The sequence below is a fragment of the Crassostrea angulata genome, chromosome 2 (assembly GCF_025612915.1).
Source record: "Crassostrea angulata isolate pt1a10 chromosome 2, ASM2561291v2, whole genome shotgun sequence".
Lineage (NCBI taxonomy): Eukaryota > Metazoa > Mollusca > Bivalvia > Ostreida > Ostreidae > Magallana > Magallana angulata.
The window spans coordinates 380,160-398,781 of NC_069112.1; the positions used below are offsets into that span (position 1 = coordinate 380,160).

Consider the following 18,622-nt stretch of genomic DNA (forward strand, 5'->3'; position numbering starts at 1 on the left):
TTGAAAATGATCAAATGAGTTATTCACAGAGACTGGCAGTTATTTCCCTTATTTTTAAAAAAGGCGATCAAACCAATATTAAAAATTACAGACCAATTAGTTTGACTAATACAGATTATAAAATTATAGCTTTTGTATTTGCAAGAAGACTTCAAAAAGTGATTGATAACTTAATAAACGAAAATCAATCGGCGTACATTAAAGGGAGGTATATTGGAGAAAACGCAAGAATAATTTTAGATTTATTCGATTATTGCGAGGAAACAAATAATGAGGGAATTTTTCCTAGATTTTGAAAAGGATTTTGATTCGATAGAATGGAACTTCTTATTAAAAACACTAGAGAAATACAAATTCAAAAATAATTTTATAAAGTGGATGAAGATTCTGTACAATAGCCCGATGTTTCGAATAAAAAATAATGGATGGATTTCTAAAACATGCTATATGTCCAGAGGAATACGACAAGGATGTCCAATTTCGGCAATATTATATTAATTTGTAGCCGATATTCTAGCTTTAAAAGTGAAAAACAATGATCAAATTCTAGGAATAAAACCAAGTAATTATAGTAAAGAGTTTAAACATATACAACATGCAGATGATCTGACATTGTTTTTAAGAAATAGGGAATCCCTAAAAGAGGCCATAAAGACTATAAAAGAATTTTCTAAACATGCAGGGTCTAAACTAAACATTGACAAAACAGAATGTATATTGACAGGTCGTTTAAAATGTTGTAAAAATGATATTTTTGGAATAAAAATAAACACGTCATCCATTAAATGTTTAGGTATCTATATTGGACATAATAAAGATGAGTGCTATAAGAAAAATTGGATAGACAAATGTGAAAACATGAAAAAGCTATATGAATCTTGGAAAAGGAGAAAACTCACAATTTTTGGTAAAACTAGGTATTAGTAAATTTATATACGTACAATCAATCTTACCATTACCAAATGAAGATGTAATTAAAGAATTGTATAGCCATATTTTTAACTTCATATGGAATAATAAAGATAGAATTAAACGAAAAACAATAATTGGAAAAATGGAAGGAGGGACAGGTATTGTTGATGTACTTTTAAAATTCCAAGCATTAAAAGCAGCTTGGATTCCAAGATTTTTGAGAAATAAAGGTAGAAGTATTCTGGGTGAACACCTGGATCATCTATTAAAAAGTAACAATATAGATTTTGAATATATATTGAAATTAAACTGTGTTAAGTGTTAAGTTGGCTAACTTTGAAATGTTTAAAAACCTACCTTTGTTTTATAAAGAAATTTTTATGTATTTTAATCAATGTAAAAAAAATTACAGAAATATCAAGTATGAATATAAACGATGTTTTACAAGAGCCTATATGGAATAATAGGCATTTTGTATTTGATGGAAAACCTATGTTCTTTAAGAATTGGATTAAAAGAAACATTCTGTATGTTAAAGACCTATTCACTGACAATAGGTTTAAATCATTGTATGAAATTGGTGATGAAGTTTGCAGTAAAGCAAATCTACTTTGTGAATATAAGATAATAAGTTCTGCCTTTAAGAATATTAAAAATATTGACGGAGTTCAAGCAAAATCTATTAATATAAAAAACAAGAGAACGTTTTTGTTTTTTAAACAGTATTGTACAATTGAAAACAAGAAATGTAATTTTTTCTATGATATATTATTATATAGAAAATTTGAACCTCCAAAGTATAATTGTATTTACAAAGAAATGAATAATATACTCCCTGAAAATTGGAGATCTATATATCTTCAAAAAATCAAATTCGCTTTAGATAGAAATATTGCTGAATTATGTCTCCCCTTTCAAAGGGGAGACATATTGTTTTTGTCGACTTTCTTATTCTTATTCTTCTTCTTCTTCTTCTTCTTCTTCTTCATCCAAATTTGTCCAGGCCGTAACTTAAATACCCTTTGACATTAAGAGTTCAAACTTGGAACATAGGTAGATGGTATTGAGAAGGAGTGCACGCCACCGAAAGTTTTGACCTTGACCTATTTTGTTCTTCAAGGTCAAGCTTTTCATGAAAAATATTGTTCGGACCATAACACAAGACTCCTTTAACATACAGACTTTTAACTTGTATCATAGATAGATGGTATATAACCTAGTTAAACCTTACCAACATTTTTGACCTTGACCTAGAATTTGTATTTCAAGGTCATATTAGAAAAAACTTCATTGTTCAACTTCTGAATATACTTTGACAGAAGGACTTCAGACTTTAAACAAAGAACACTAATAATACACTTAGGTGTACTATTGAATAATATTTGACCTTGACCTTGTTTTACTCAAGGTCAAATTAAGAAAAAAATAATAAAATTTTGTCTGGGTCATAACTTTAATACCCTTTGACATTAAGACTTCAAACTTGGAACATAGGTAGATGGTATTGGGAAGGAGTGCACACCACCAAATTTTTTGACCTTGACTTATTTTGCTCTTCAAGGTCAAGCTTTTAATTAAAAATATTGTCTGGACCATAACACAAGACTCCTTTAACATACAGACTTTTAACTTGTATCATAGATAGATGGTATATAACCTAGTTGAACTTTACCAACATTTTTGACCTTGACCTAGAATTTTTATTTCAAGGTCATATTAGAAAAATCTTCATTGTTCAACTCCTGAATATACTTTGACAGAAGGACTTCAAACTTGAAACAAAGAACAATAATAATACACTTAGATGTACTATTGAAAAATATATTCAACCTTGACCTTGTTTTACTCAAGGTCAAATTAAGAAAAAAATAAAATTTTGTCTGGATCATAACTTTAATACCCTTTGACATTAAGACTTCAAACTTGGAACATAGGTAGATGGTAATAAGAAGGAGTGCACCTCACCAAAAGTTTTGATCTTGACCTATTTTGCTTTAAAAGGTCTGGCTTTTCACAAAAAATATTGTCCGGACCATAACACAAGACTCCTTTAACATACAGACTTTTACCTTGTATCATGGATAGTTGGTATATAATCTAGTTGAACCTTACCAAAAATTTTGACCTTGACCTAAAAAATTTATTTCAAGGTCAAATTAGAAAAAAACTTCATTGTTCAACTCCTGAATATACTTTGACAGAAGGACTTCAAACTTTAAACAAAGAACTTAGGTGTACTATTGATTTATATATGACCTTGACCATGTTTTACTCAAGGTCAAATTAAGAAAAAGATAATAAAATTTTGTCTGGGTCTGGGTAACATATAGTTGACATCATTCTTTTTCAATTGTTAAATTTGCCCCATATAACAATCCTTGGGGAGAAGGGGAGACATGTGTTTTTTTTGTAAAAAAACAATACCCACTAGTTCAATTATAATTTGTTACATAACATGTTGTGCTGTAAGAAAATCATGTTTAAGTGGAAAAAAGACACATGTAACAAATGCACTTTATGCTCTGAAATTGAAGATATTCAACATGTTGTATTCACGTGCGAGAATGTACGAAGCATTTGGAACATATTATCTTTTGTAATCAATGTGAGAATTCAATGGAAAGATGTTATTTTTGGCTTTTATTTTGAATGTAACAAAAAGACACGCTTATTAAATAACCTCATTTCTTTTGTTGCTTTAAAAATCTACAAATACAAGATGTTTTGCAGACTAGAAAGTCTCGATGAAACAGAATATAATCTAAGAAATCATGTTAAAAAGTGTACTATTTTTTGGATAAATGTATTGAAATTTAGTAAATGTGACTTAAGAATTGATGTGATTGAAAATGTAACACAATTGTTATAAGATTGTGAGACACATGGTTTTTTGTGGGTTTTTTTTCAATTTATTTTGTATGATTTATATATATATATATATAAACTACATGTACGAAATTGAATAAAAAAAAAAGAAAAAAAAAAGTAGTAGCAATAACAAACCTGTACGCAGTGTATCATCAGAAACTGTTTATGAGAGATTTGATATCGAAAATGACACAACAGGTGAGAAGTTAGAAGAAATATTGTCGTCCCTTTTTCACAAAGTTTTTAGTAATGAGACACAAACTAGTCACTAGACAGCTTCATTAGTCCTTTATTGGAGAAGAGAAACAAGCAATTCGACAAGGGAGCTGACAAATGTGCACAAAATATACAGTCTCGTGTTATGAAGGTCATGTGAACACTTTCATACTTAAAGAGTAGTTTAGAAGGCTTGCGTGCTGCTTCAAAAAAATTCACATAAGTGGATAATGTAGATGTTGTGCACATGTGTTCCTTTATCGAACAGACGGGTTGTTTACTTGTCCAAGCCAGTGTGGCAGTTCATTACCATAGAAGAGTGAATACTACAGTAAAAATTACTGGAGACTACAAGAAAGCTCAAGCAATTTAAGATGAGAATGCCGACGCGTTGGAAAAGAGTGGCAGCAAACTTTTTAGGGAAAAAATTTATCAAGATTTTAAAGAAGACGGGGAAAAGGCGTAGGGAGGCGAATGAAATTGCTGATGCCTTTGAGCCAAACAAGAAAAAGAGAAGAAAGTCCTTACAATCGTCCATATAATTATGGTACCAAGTCTAGATTCAGAGAGCCCTTTCAGGAGGGGTAGGTTTACAGAGGGCCGAAGACCTGGGTACAAGTTCAACAGAAACAACCCAATACTAGTACTTCAAGAACAAGTCTGACAGGTACAAGCACAATATCTCAAATCATAGAGAGGGAAGGAACTCTTATATCTGCAGAAGAAAAATTAAATTTATTTTCAGTAACAAGTTACAAAATTCAGAAATAAGCACAGAAATTCAAAATTTGAATCAGTAAATAATAGATAATAAAAAATGTGATCCCTGTAGGGAGAGAATAAAGTTTTCATAAAGAATTGGCAAAGAATAACAAGTGATGCGATAATTTTAAGCACAGTTCAATGGGTTTCTTTTGATTTGACAAGTTATCCAGTCCAAGAGAAAATTCCTCATCCCTAATGTTGAATTCAGAGCAAGAAAAACTTTTGCAAGAGGAAATAACAAGTTTGGTACAAAGAGAGGCAGTTGGGAGAGTTGCTCCCAACCAACATCAGTTTATCAGCAATATGATTACAATTCCAAAAAGGACAGAGGTTATCGGCCCATTAAACACCTGAAACTGTTAAACATATTCCTTCTATATCCACATTTCAAGATAGAAGGACTATTCATGGTCCCAGATCTAATATAACGGAACTGTTACATGTGCAAAATAGATCTGAAAGATGCATATTTAACAGTCCCATTCATAAAGGATCCACAGTTTTTAAGGTTTTAATGGAGACAGGAGCCGTTTTAGTTTCAGACACTCCCATTCGGTCTGGCCTCTGCTCCAAGAACCTTAACAAAACTTCTGAAACCAGTAGTATGTCTTCTACTACTACTTACACGACATTCTTATCCTATCAGGGATCGGAGCAAAGCGAAATCGGTTCAAAGTCAAAACACGACCCTATTTCTCTTACAAATGCTTGGAAAAAAAAATCCATGTTAGATGCTGTTCAATCCATTTCGTTCCATAATTCGAACATATAATAAGAGTTCTTGACAGTTTTGTACAAAGAAAACAAGCAGTGCAGAAAAGAATGACGGACATGGTGATTCCTATATACCCCCCCCCCCAAATTTTGCGGGGGGTATAATAATATTTAGTGAATGTTTACACCTTATTGTATTCATCCACCATTCTTGATTAGGCAAATTTATACTTATGCAATGAGTTGTCAAGAACCAGGGAGGCAATTCTGATTTTTTTGTACACAGTGTAGTTGAATAAATGGAATACAAATCTTGTAATACGTTTAATACTTTAAAGAACTTATTTCTTGTGAGCATTTAAAAGGCGGTGCAGAGCATGCATTTTTGGACGATTACCAATCCATACGATCGCTAAAAGGCTGCCGAGCATTAGCTCGACGCCTTAAAAACCAGGGTGTTGAGGCTTGTACAATGGTTATTCCAAAATTATTGCCAATCCCAGTTTGGTGGCCTTTTGTCAGTCAGTATGCAATGGATAAGTGTGTACTTGTTAAGGAGGGGAAAGGGGTGCACTTTTATTCCCTTCAAATCCGGGTTTTCTGAAGCAAAAGAGTAATCTTATTGTAACACTTTAAAAAAAATTCAGTCTTATTTATTTTTTATCAAATTAGTTACCTATCATTTTCCTTATTTTCAGTCACCCGTGCTATTTTTAGAATTGTTTATACCAAGTCACTCATTAGGAGTGATACCCCATTGTTTATACCCGATTTTTTATTCCCAAGGAGGAAATTGGGGCGATTAGTACTTAAATATTAAAAAGCTACCTGGTGGATAATTGGTTTAATTAATTACATGAAAATGGGAATAATTGCTCGGACTGCGTTACAACTGGTGGCAGCGGTGGAATTTTTCTGCATTTTTGTGGATTTATATGCGAGTTTTTACAATTATTCTGTGTTGGATATTAACAGCAATTAATTGATTATGGATTTAAATTCAGGAGATTCTGTTCAACAACGGCGTTATGTAAATTTGATTGATTTTGATGAAAATGGACATGGAGAGATTGTGGGACGGGTGGACTTAATTGCACTTAAAGAGTGTCCCAGTTCAAAGGTAGTGATTACACTTACTTCTACCGGTGCCCTTTGCTGCAAATGCCGAGTGAAAGCATTTCAGGAGGATATTACAAACAATATGTGATGTGTTCATTTCTAAGGATTAAATGATAATTGAAAATAGAAAATCATGTCTCACCGTAAACCCCGAGAACGCCGAAAACTCCACCCGTGCGTCGTAATTTATTTACGGAATTCAAGGAGATAATTCTACAGTGCAGCGTGAACCTGCAGTCGACTTCGATTTGGCAACACCTATATGTGTGGAAGGTGACCAACTTATTGGATATCAAAATGATAGTGAAAACCGCGACGGATGGTGGGTTTTTCTTCAAAACTGGATAATTGTTGTTGCGTTTGGTGCATCCGTAGCATTTGGAGTCTATGTTGTTTCCAAGACAGCTTGTGATAGAATTTACCGGTGAATTCAAACTTATTGTGATTTTGACTATTCTGTTTGTAATATTTATAAGTATTCTGTGGAGAATATGTCGCATCCGAGGATTTAGCACAGAGCAAAGTCGTCAGTCTCCTACGACCACGGATAGACGAACACGTCCTACTTCTACACCACGGCCAGCTTACTCAACACAGTTACAAAGAGCCCAAAGCAGACAATCAGATGTGAATATTTCTGTGAAACGAGTTTTTAAGGGGAACGGAACTTCAATATGGAGCAAATTTATCAGATACTTTGAAAATGTAGCAAACGTGAATCAATGGACGGAGGAGCGCATGAGACGAATACTGCTAACAACGCTACAAGATCAAGCAAAGGCATATGCCTAGGGTCTACCTGATATTACAATTCAAGACTATAACTCCCTTAAGGCAGCACTGAATCAGAGATCTGGACACACAGCCTTAAAAGATAGTTGCATTGCGGAAGCAAAACTGCGAAGAAAAAGGGACACAGAAACATTCCGAGATTTTGGCCAGGCCATCTAGGATTTATATAGACGAGCCTACCCTGAAAACCGCGAATATGTTGCGGAAAGTTCTATGAGATTGCAGCGGAAATGACCATTTCAGGCTGGCAGTTAAACGAACTCGATCTAAAACATTAGCAGAGGCAGTAACCGCAGCGATGCAGGAAGAATGTATAAGATTTACTGAGAACAGGAAATCAGCTCCTAAATTATTCTCACCTCAAGTTTATGATGTTAGAAATGCAGTCGGAAGTGAAAAGAGATGGGAGGAAAGAGTATCTGTAGTGAGGAAGGACAAGAGTAGTATAGAGTGGGGGCTGTTCGTTCTAATTTGAGGCGCCAACTAATTTGAGGCGCTGACGATAGATCACGGAAGTGTATTATACCAAGAGAACAAGTTCAGGAAGTCAAAATCTGATATGAATAGATCAATAACACGACTGTTTTAATCCTTTTAAGAACTTAATCCGTTGATCAATACATTAATATTAACATATTAAACTAATTTGACAAGTAATAATTTTGATAAAGGTCATTTCGATAAATAATTTAAATCACAATTTATGGGGAACAAATTTAATGAAATGTGTCCATATGTATTTCCCGAGAATATGTATTAAGTGTAATAAAGTTGAGGGAAATTAGATATTGTTGTTACAATAGATATGAATTAAAATACGAGGAATCAAATTTAAGATATTTCTTGGCTAATGATATCAGCAGATTGTATCACCATCACCTGTGATGTCATGGAAAATCTCATGACATCACAGGTATTTCCTTGACTGGGACGTCAAACATTATAATCACGTGATGACTGCTATATAAAATACGATGAACCCTATTTCTGATTTATTTACGAGACTGTCCTCACGAAAGCATGACTTCCAAATTAGATTGCAGACCCCATTGCTTGGAGACAGATTCTGCAGTGTTTTCCAAGCCTACTACGTTGGAACCTGTGCCTTCTAGATTGGCTCCCGCTGCAAATTGTGTCTTGTCAACAAGTTTTTTATACAAACTAGTATGATGTCTTCTACAAAGTGTCGTTTAAAAGTCTTCTACAAAGTGTCGTTTAAAACTATTATCTTCAACACATAAATGTATATAACAAATGAATGAATATATTCAAAATTAAATGGTTTATGAAACGGGGATTTTTTCACGCAAGTAAATTGTAGAGAACAAGTTCAAAACAACTTTCTCTCTCTCTCATTCTTGTGAATATGTTCCCAAATCTCCCACCCTTGTGTATACCCCCAAACACCAAACGAACCAATACAACACATCAGCGGAGGGGGAGCAGGGTGGAGCTTGTTTTGTTTTGAAGTCTTAGCAGAACACCGGTGTCAACACTCGAATTATAAAATCTAAAATAATTTTATACAAATCATTTAAGTTGTTTTAATATTTCAAATAATTTAAATAAAAGAAAAAAACCCAGAGATGAACGTTGTGCAATACAGCATATTGCTATCACCCCCCCCCCCCCCCCCCCCCCCCCACGGACACCTGTTGGTGTGACCGTCCCGAAAGACCAAAATCGCCGGACTGGTTTATTGTAAAACGGGAGGGGTGTAAGGATCGATATACTACAGACACAATATAATTAACTTAAATAAATAATTATTTCGAACGAAACATTGATATATTCAAATGTAGCATTTCGGTACCGGGTCTAGCGCGACAAATGTTGTTCAAAGTGGTAGAAAAGAAGGGGCTCTTTTCTCCTTGTTTGATAAGTCAAACGAAGACTTGTATGACACGGTAAAACAAAATATCATTGGGGGGGGGGGGGGGGGGGGGCTAGTATTATTTTCACGCGCTACCACGAGGCGGGGAAATCGTTCATTCGTGGAAATTCCCAGAAACCCTGTGGTAAGATCATTGGTTTCGATGCTAATGCTCTCTATCTACACAGGAAAAGACATGCCCGTGGGTGCTTTTGTGCGTCGTAAGATAGGCGACGGGTTTAAGGCACAGAGGCGTGATAAATACATGCTTGCTTATGATTGGCTAGAGTGGCTGAACCACAGTGGTCAATACAATATTATACATAAGTTAAATTCCGGAAAGGAAAAGAAAATAGGTCGTTTTCCGGTCGATGGTTATGACGAATCTTCCAACACTGTGTTTCAATTTCAAGGTTGCTACTGGCACGGCCACCGTTGTTGGTTGACTCGTCATGTTCAAGACGACAAGTTAATGACTAATCGCGAAAAGAAGACGCGCAAAACACCTACCTATCTGAAGAGAAAAGGTTACAAGGTTGTAGAGATGCTATACTGTTTTTTTTCGTAATAAAATGCGCACTAATTTGCGACTGAAAAAATTTACAGATTCTCGCAAGCCCAGTATGAGTCGACGTCAAATGTCTCCGGAAGACATCATTGTTGCTGTTATGACTGAAAAATTATTCGGCATGGTCGAGTGCGACATTCGCGTACCGGATATGTGGCCTGCTCATTTCAGCTACCCCACTATGACACCCTATGAGTATTTTTCAGAAATGAGTCCCCTCTTTTGTACCACTGATATTCCCTTTGACGTGATAGGTCATCACATGCAAAGTGTTTTCACCTGTCTGAAAAACCGCGTCGCCTATTAATAGGGGGAATGCGTGCGCCAATTATTAATCGCAACTCCATTACTCAAGTGGTACATAAGTCACGGTCTGGAGGTTACTAAAATATACCAGACCTGGAATATGACAGACAAAAATGTTTTAAAAGTTTCGTGCGCGACGTTAGTGATGCCCGGCGTCAAGGAGATGTAGATCCCTCTAAAACCATTCTCGCGGACACCCGGATATTAGAGGGAAACAGTGCATACGGGTCCACAATTATGAATCAGGAAAAATTTCAGGACGTGAAATACTGCGATCGTCATTGGTTTCCTCGCACTTGTTGCAAGGCTCATGCCAAACACGATCGCAGGACTCCAGGTCTTTTTAAAATTGAATACAAGGACACGAAATTATTGGTTTATGTTCAAAGACATACATTGTTTCGACTCGAGAAAGAGTGAAGCAGTCTAATACAAGAATTACGGCTGATCGCTTACTTAACAAAGCTAAAAATAACAATTCTATATACAGAAAACGCGTAAAAGACAGAATTGTTAATAAATCGAAGTTCTCCTGCAAAGGTATTTCAAAGATAAGGGTAAAAGCTCCCTTAACTACGTTTAGAAACGTCATTAAAACTCAGAAATCGTCACCAAGTTTAAATATGGGGTTTAAATTACACAATAACGAAATTTATACGTACCGTCAAGTTCGAAACGGATTTACGTATTTTTATTGTAAGTGCAGAGTTTAATCTGACGGCATCAGCACCGTACCTTTAGATGTAAAATTATGTCCAGTTAAAAGTAAACGCGATTATGAAATTGAAATTGACGACTATGATTCAGAACTCATACATTTGCTCCACGAAATGAACGATGCAGATTAATAAATAATCTGATATTAAGGTGTAAATTGGTTCATTACAGCTCTCGTTAAAAATATAAAAAAATATACCTTAAATTATAAATGGTCGTTTTGTCTATTGACCTCATAAGACTGAGTTTAGTTTTATTTTACTAGTAACACTTTTTTTTAAATTTAAAAGCACTGTTTTGTCTGTCGAATATAGGATTCATTCTTCTGGTTGCATGATGAAAATAGTTTTACATTTTCCATTTATCATGAGTGTAAATATTTGTTTAATATTGCTTTATTTATTGTGTTCAGATTTTATTTATGTCACATTGATAAAAAAAAAAGCAGAATCGCATATTTCTCTTTTTTAGTGATTTAAAAAAAACATTACTTTAAGGATAAACGTATATATTATTTTAAGTCTTCTTATTATAAACTTGAAAACACTATTACAGATTAAAAGTTTGTTAGCTATAATCCAAAACCACATTACACGTGCTTATGTACCATCTGGTGTAATCCTTTGTCAATAAATATATGTTTGTAAAGTCATTGGTGTCTCATTATTTATCTCACGAGAACACATTAATGTTAATCCTTAAAGTGGGGATCGTTAAAGGATTATGATAACTTCTTGATTCATACAATTAACACACAAATAAGTTAATGGGGTTCGATTTACATAATTTTGCTCCGCCTTCTTGTAATATAAATCGGGTTCTGTAAGTATTCCTTGTTTCATCAAGATGGGCGACCAAGAAGATTTTAGAGCATGGTTTAGGGAAAATGAAGAGAGGTTGGAGGCGGTTTTCAGAAACCGCGGAGCCAGCTTGTTTTGGCGACAGAGTCTCGTTGTCGTCAGCGAGTTTGGCGACGGAAACGCCTGGCACACTTTAATGAGAGAGAGAGTGTACCAATCCCCGCCTGTCCTGGTACATCAGGAAGATTTAACATTACGGAACACAATTCTAAATCTCCCACCTGGAACAGAGATAATTCCAAGTTGGGGTATCCGGGCAAGAAGCCTACTTTTAAATAGATGCCCCGTGTGTTTAGAGACGGGTCGTCTTAGTCTATATGTGTGCAGACAGTGCAGACAACGTCCAGCATGCAGGGAGTGCATCCTGCAATTACTGAATGGGGAGACTGGCTGCCGTGCCCCGTATGTCGCTTCTCCGACATAGCGGAAAGAGAAGATCCGGAGCATGAACCACCCCAGCAGTTCAGCGGAGTAGGGAGAGGAATATTGAGAGGAGTAGGGAGAGGAGTAGGGAGAGGAATGTCACTATTACAACGTCTTTGCCAGTATAGGCAACGATTAAAGAATACAAACAAACGGCCCTTTTCAGGGCCACCAAACTCTTAGAAAAGATACCACTATTACAAACGAAATGCGAAACATGTTGACACCAGATCACATATATTTTATTTTTTACATTTCAAAAAAAGGGGGGGGGGGGGGGGGGTAGGGGAATAAATTCTTCATTACAAGTGTTTTGTACTTAACAATTATAATCACAATATATAATGCTCGTTACATGATAATTTCACTCACTACTGATTACTAAAGTTATAAGAAGGAGTTAGTATTAAAAAAAAAAAAAAAATCATGGACAGACCTAACAGTTCCTCTACAGAACCTTGGAGTTTACTGGGAAATAAAATTCCCAAATCAGAAATCGTTTACTTTTGTCAAATGAGTGTGGTTTACATTATAATAATAACCTCCATTGTAAACTTGTCTCTACAAAATGGTTCTACGGAGCTGTGGATTTCCCTGCTCAGCTGTGCCATAGGTTACGCATTACCTTTAAAACCAGATAAATTATAAGAATACTTAAAGAAATATATAAAAAAAAAATTACCTTTAAAACCAGATAAATTATAAGAATACTTAAAGAAATATATAAAAAAAAAATGAACAAGATTTCTATACCATTTCAACCGTGTTCGAGTATGTGCATTAGTGGGCAAACAAGATGTGGGAATACAAGATTTGTGTATTGATTGTTAACTCATTTAGATGAAAAGTATTTTGTATTGCTACAGAATACACCAACCTCTTTTTGACGACATGGAACGACGTTTTATAAATCTGAAATTACATCACGGTCTACCATCTACTAAAACGATAGAAGAACTCACCTCAGTGCGAGAGCACACACTGATTATTTTAGATGATTTAATGCATAGGGTCGTACAAAATACAGACATGGAAGTATTATTTACCCAAGGCTGTCACCATCGTCGCCTTAGCGTGGTTTTCATAACACAGAATATATTTCCCACAGGATCAAAATCTCGAACTATAGCACCGAATACGTATTATTTGATTTTGTCAAATGGTTCTGGACCAGGAAATGGACTGGACCATGGATCGTCACAAGAAGACTCTCAGACGTTTTATACCAGATAAAACACGCTAAGAATTCAAAACCCGTTATTATTCATGCAGACAACCTTAAACGATACCGTGGCAGTAAAACTTTATCAGGTGTAAATTACGATTCAGACGAACCGGACGATTCTAGTGAACCACTTCCCGACCGAACCGACCCGCCTGTCGCGACGCCCCATATGGAATCGGCGGAACTTCAAAGGACTGGAAAGGAGATGGACAAAGTATCGCAGCCTACCACCACCTTGACACGCAGGGGTCGTGCAGTCAAAATATCCAAGCGTTTTTTTGTAACTTTCATTCTATAAAAAAAATATTGGAAGTGATGCTATGCATATTGTTTAAGAAAATGTTTTTTTCATGTTGAATTGTTATTGCACTGGTAGTATTCATAATTTTATTCTTTTTTTCTTTTTTTTACATTTCCTACCAGTATCAATTGTTTTATTTTATTTGATTGTTTATTATTGCCATGATTACATGTGTCTGTTTATTATTGAACAATGTAACATGACTATGTGTTGTTTGCACACGACTATGCTTTTCAATTTATTTATTTTTTTTATGATTACATGTTCTGTGAAGGTATTGTGTATTATGTGTAGTCATGTGACGTGTGGTTTATAATATATTTCATTTAGTTTAGATATACATGTATAGTTATTTTTGATCGGAGTCAAAACTTAAAGGGACTTGGACACGATTTGACTGAAAATTTTCAAATTTTATTTTTCCATTTTCAATGTTTATAATGATAAATAGAGAAGTTTATGATGTTATGTCAAAATTTGAAAGTCAAATATCAAGTTATAGGCAAGATATGGAGTTCATAATTCTTTGTTTCGTAAACAAAGCTAGAATATTATCATTTTGTACATATGTGTTGTATTGGCGTAACTTTCAATCAAATGTTACTTTCTTTTGTTGATAATAGTGTATATGAAGATATCGAGTTAGTTTGAATTGTTTTTTTACATGTCATTTTGTCTAAGAATGATAATTCTCTATATTTCATTTTGTAAACAACTATAAGACTCGAGCTTTGTTTACATAACAATCAATTTTTATCTATGTATCTCGCTTGTAACTTGACTTTAACATCCAATACTTTGGTCGATCATTTAAAATGCACCAGTAAACCATTTTATACATTAAAAAAAATATAAGATTTTTGATCTCAAATCGTGTCCAAGTCCCTTTAAGTGGGGGAGAGTTGTAGCAAATTTATTCTTATTGTACTAATTAATGTTCAGATTGTAAGGTGTTATCTCTTATCAATTTCTCATTTACCGTTAGTCTTATCTATCTTTATGCCTGACCCCTAATTACCTTTTTATTTTAGTGATAATTAGTTAATTGTCTCAACCCGTTATAATTATTTAATATTATGTATTCCTTCCCCACACTGAGGAGGTAGATTTTTCACTCCCCACACTGAGGAGGCACTGTTCACTATATAAGAAGGTGAAAGTACCAGTAAGAGGACAGTTAGTAGCAGTGTAGTAGAAGTGGTACAGTGTGTGTAGTAGTAGCAGTGGACAATGTAGTAATAGCAGTGGACAATGTAGTAATAGCAGTGAGCAGAGTAGTAGAAGTGGTAGAGTAGAGTATAGTAGTAGCAGAGCAGTTTATTAGAGTAGCAGTAGATAACGAATATATATTTGGATTTATACATGTGTGGATTATTTTCTTGTGTGGATTGTTCTTATGTGATGCGTAGACTTAGTGCGTAGATATGTAAATAAATTAGTAAACTCTTCAACGACTTTTCTATACTTAATACATTCATTCGGATCAAAGTTAAATGTGTTGTAACTCGGCAATGTTTAGACCGCACGCTCGGCGGAGAACGTGCGCTACAGTTGGTATGTTTACAAATAATTTACAGGCATTGTAAGCAGCATATACAGTGATATAGAGGTGGAGGTATAGGCGATGACGTAATTATTAGGGCCACCTAGAGGGTATTTTTAGAAAAGGTAGCAATATAGAGGTCGTGTTCTCATTGGTGGACTGTATATAGAGGTGATGACGTAGTTACTATTGAGGCCCTATAGAGGGGGACTTTTTAGAGCAGTAAATTTATAGAGGTCGTGTTCTCATTGGAGGATTGAATATAGAGGTGATGGCGTAGCTATTTATAGAAAAGGTTCTGTACAGAGCTTGTTCGTCACCATTATATTTAGAAAGGTATCATTATAGAGTTCGCATAGAAACATATTCATTATAGAGTTAATTACTATACCAGATAATGAGCATGCGCAAAAAAAAATGATTTTTAGTTATTCATTTATGTAAAAACAATCATTTCATTATGGATTGTCGAGGAGTACAGTACAAATGGAAAATTATAGCTTGGAGTGCATTGAAAAAAGATGAGAAAAATCCCAAAACGTGGACATTGAATGAGAGTCGTTGGTTTGACAATAAGACAGCTTGTATAAAAGATTTTAGAGAAGTGACCCGAAACGGTTACGATTTTGCAGACAGCTGGGGAACTAAAGAAATTTTATTAAAACGTAGAGTTATGCCCCAGTGAACGCCTGATATGAAACACGATGAATGCAAGACAGACAAAGTTATCAATGAAAAAAGTTCAGTTTAACGATAACGTTCACACTCTGTTAGTTCCATACGAAGATAGGAAAGGTGAATGGATGAATTATGCCATTGATAGAGCCCATTTTAGGAGAAGAATTCAACAGACAGAGATAATTTTGTTGCCTATATTGAATAAGAAAATAAAATTATTGGAGTGTAACCAAGCATAACCCGGGTGAAAAAAATTGCAAAGGTAGAGGATTTTTTAAGTAAAAAGTTTAAAGTGCTGATATTGCACAACATGTTGAAAACCATGGAGAAAGTAGATATTGCACAACGATGGTGAAAGAATATATTAAAAAAATGATTTTGCAGAAAAACAGTATGTAAGGAGGGCTAAATTTAGTATATGATATAATGAGGTTTTTTTTAAGTAAAAAGTTTAAAGTGCTGATATTGCACAACATGTTGAAAGAATATATTAAAAAAAATGATTTTGCAGAAAAACAGTATGTAAGGGGGGACTAAATTTAGTTTATGATATAATTTTTAACAAAAGAAAAAAATGTTATATTACAGTGCGTTATGAAATGTTTTACGGTAAATAAAAAAGTAAAAATAGATGATGATGTAAAGTACATAGTATAAATACTGAGGATGAATTAAGAGCTACATTACTATTGCATCTACATTTCCCTGCAGCAGGCACAATTTAGAAGATATGGCTACTAAACCGACAACCTACTGGAAATGCCAAGACGTGGAGACTTCTGGGGAACCGAATCGGATTAGGAAAAGATTATTCATCGACTTAGACCGAACTGAAGACCAGACTCCTATGGCTAAACATCCCAAGATGGACAAAGAACAGACAGAGAAGGCCCCAATTCTGAAGGAGGACATAGGACGAAACATGTTCCTCGTGGTGTCAAAGTTTCATAGTGACACTAAAGTACACTTAAGAGTGTATGAAGAAAAAGAAGACGGATCCAACTACCCAACTAGGAAAGGGATTGCACTCGATTTAGAAAAATGGAAAAAGATTACCTATTACAAGGATGATGTAGATAGCGCTATTGATCAGCATGATGCTGAGATGCAGGTAGCTTATAATCAGCACTTGGGGGAGAATTACTACATGACGATTGACAACGACTACCCTGTAGTAAATATCAGGAAGTGGTGGATGCCGCCTGGGAATGATGAAATAGTTCCGACGAAGAAAGGAGCTGCCATTACATTTGATCAGTGGGAAACTCTTAAGGAACTGATGCCTGAAGTCGAAAAGAAAATTGGTGACCAGTTAAAGGAGATCGAGTTTTGCGAGAATTCCGAAAGTCACCAGAATCAGATGGGCTTTTTGCAATGTCCACGTTGCAATCCAAATGACTGTAATAACTATTAGATTGTGAAAAAAAAACCCATTTCAGTGTGTTCAAAGTACCATTTGTGTTCAGTGATATATTTATGTAATTATATTTGTTACTTATGTATGTAATATGCTTAAAAGTTTTTTAAATACATGTAAAGATAATGAAAGAAATATTTTATTAGATCATGTACAAAACCTTTTTTTGTATTATCATGATAGTATTGCTATTTTAATCATTTATGTTGTACTATAATAAAAAATGTTTTACTATGCATTATTCTTATAATTTTTTAAAATCTTGTCTAAATTTAAAAAGAGATGTTAAACAGTGTTTGGTTCATAAATCAAAATGGTGTTGACTGATGAACAACGACGGTACTTGGAAAACATATGGACTGATGTGAAACATGCTGCCTCTTTTGCAGGCCCTAACAAATTGTATCAAATTGTAAAAAAAGAAGGGAAACAAAAAATTGGTTTAAAGGGTATAAGAGACTTTTTGTCAAATTTAGAACCGTATTCACTTCAAAAGAGAGTTCAGAGAAAGTTTCCCAGACGTCACATTTTAACCGATTCTATAGACACCATATGGGATGGTGATTTACAAGACGTGCGAAACATATCCAAGGAAAATGAAGGCATACAGTATATTATGGTTTTGCAAGACATATTTTCAAGATATGTATTTACAGCTCCTTTGAAACAAAAAACGGCGTCGTATGTAATAGAAGCTTTAAAAGGGATTTTTGCTAATGGAAGAAAACCCAAAGTATTCAGAACCGATAAAGGAAGTGAATTTAAAAATCGTTGGGTGTCCTCTTTTTTGGAAAAAGAAGGCGTACACCAAACTTTTACGGAAAATGAAACAAAAAGTAATTTTGCAGAAAGGAGTATTCAAAACTTAGAAAACAGATTGCAACGCATGTTTACTCAAAATCAGTCTTACGAATTTTTGAGTAAGCTACAAGCAGTTACTGATAACATTAATAACACTCCTTCCCGTCCTTTAGGGGGAATAACTCCTGCATCTGTGACTAAAGAGAGCGAAGAGGAGGTTCGTTATAGAGCTTATTTACAAAGGAACAAAAGACCAGGTGTTGTATCCAGAAAAAGTAAAAACTCTAAAATAGCAGAAAAAAAGAAACCTTATAAATTCAAAGTAGGTGATAAAGTTAGAATATCTCATTTGCGACGGACATTTCAGAGAGAATACGACCAAAAATGGACGGGAGAAATTTTTAAGGTTTGTCGAAGATACCGTAGTCAAGGTTTGCCTGTCTACAAATTAAAAGACTTTGCTGAGGAATCTATAACTGGAACTTTTTATTCACAGGAACTTCAGAAAGTAAGCACAAGTGACA

The 18,622-nt window shown here is 34.6% G+C and overlaps 1 pseudogene; it reads left to right on the top strand.

The window, feature by feature from the left end:
• Positions 1–3,683: 3,683 nt before the first annotated feature.
• On the top strand, positions 3,684–6,255 carry LOC128171860 (uncharacterized; annotated as a pseudogene).
• The last annotated feature ends 12,367 nt before the right edge of the window (positions 6,256–18,622 follow it).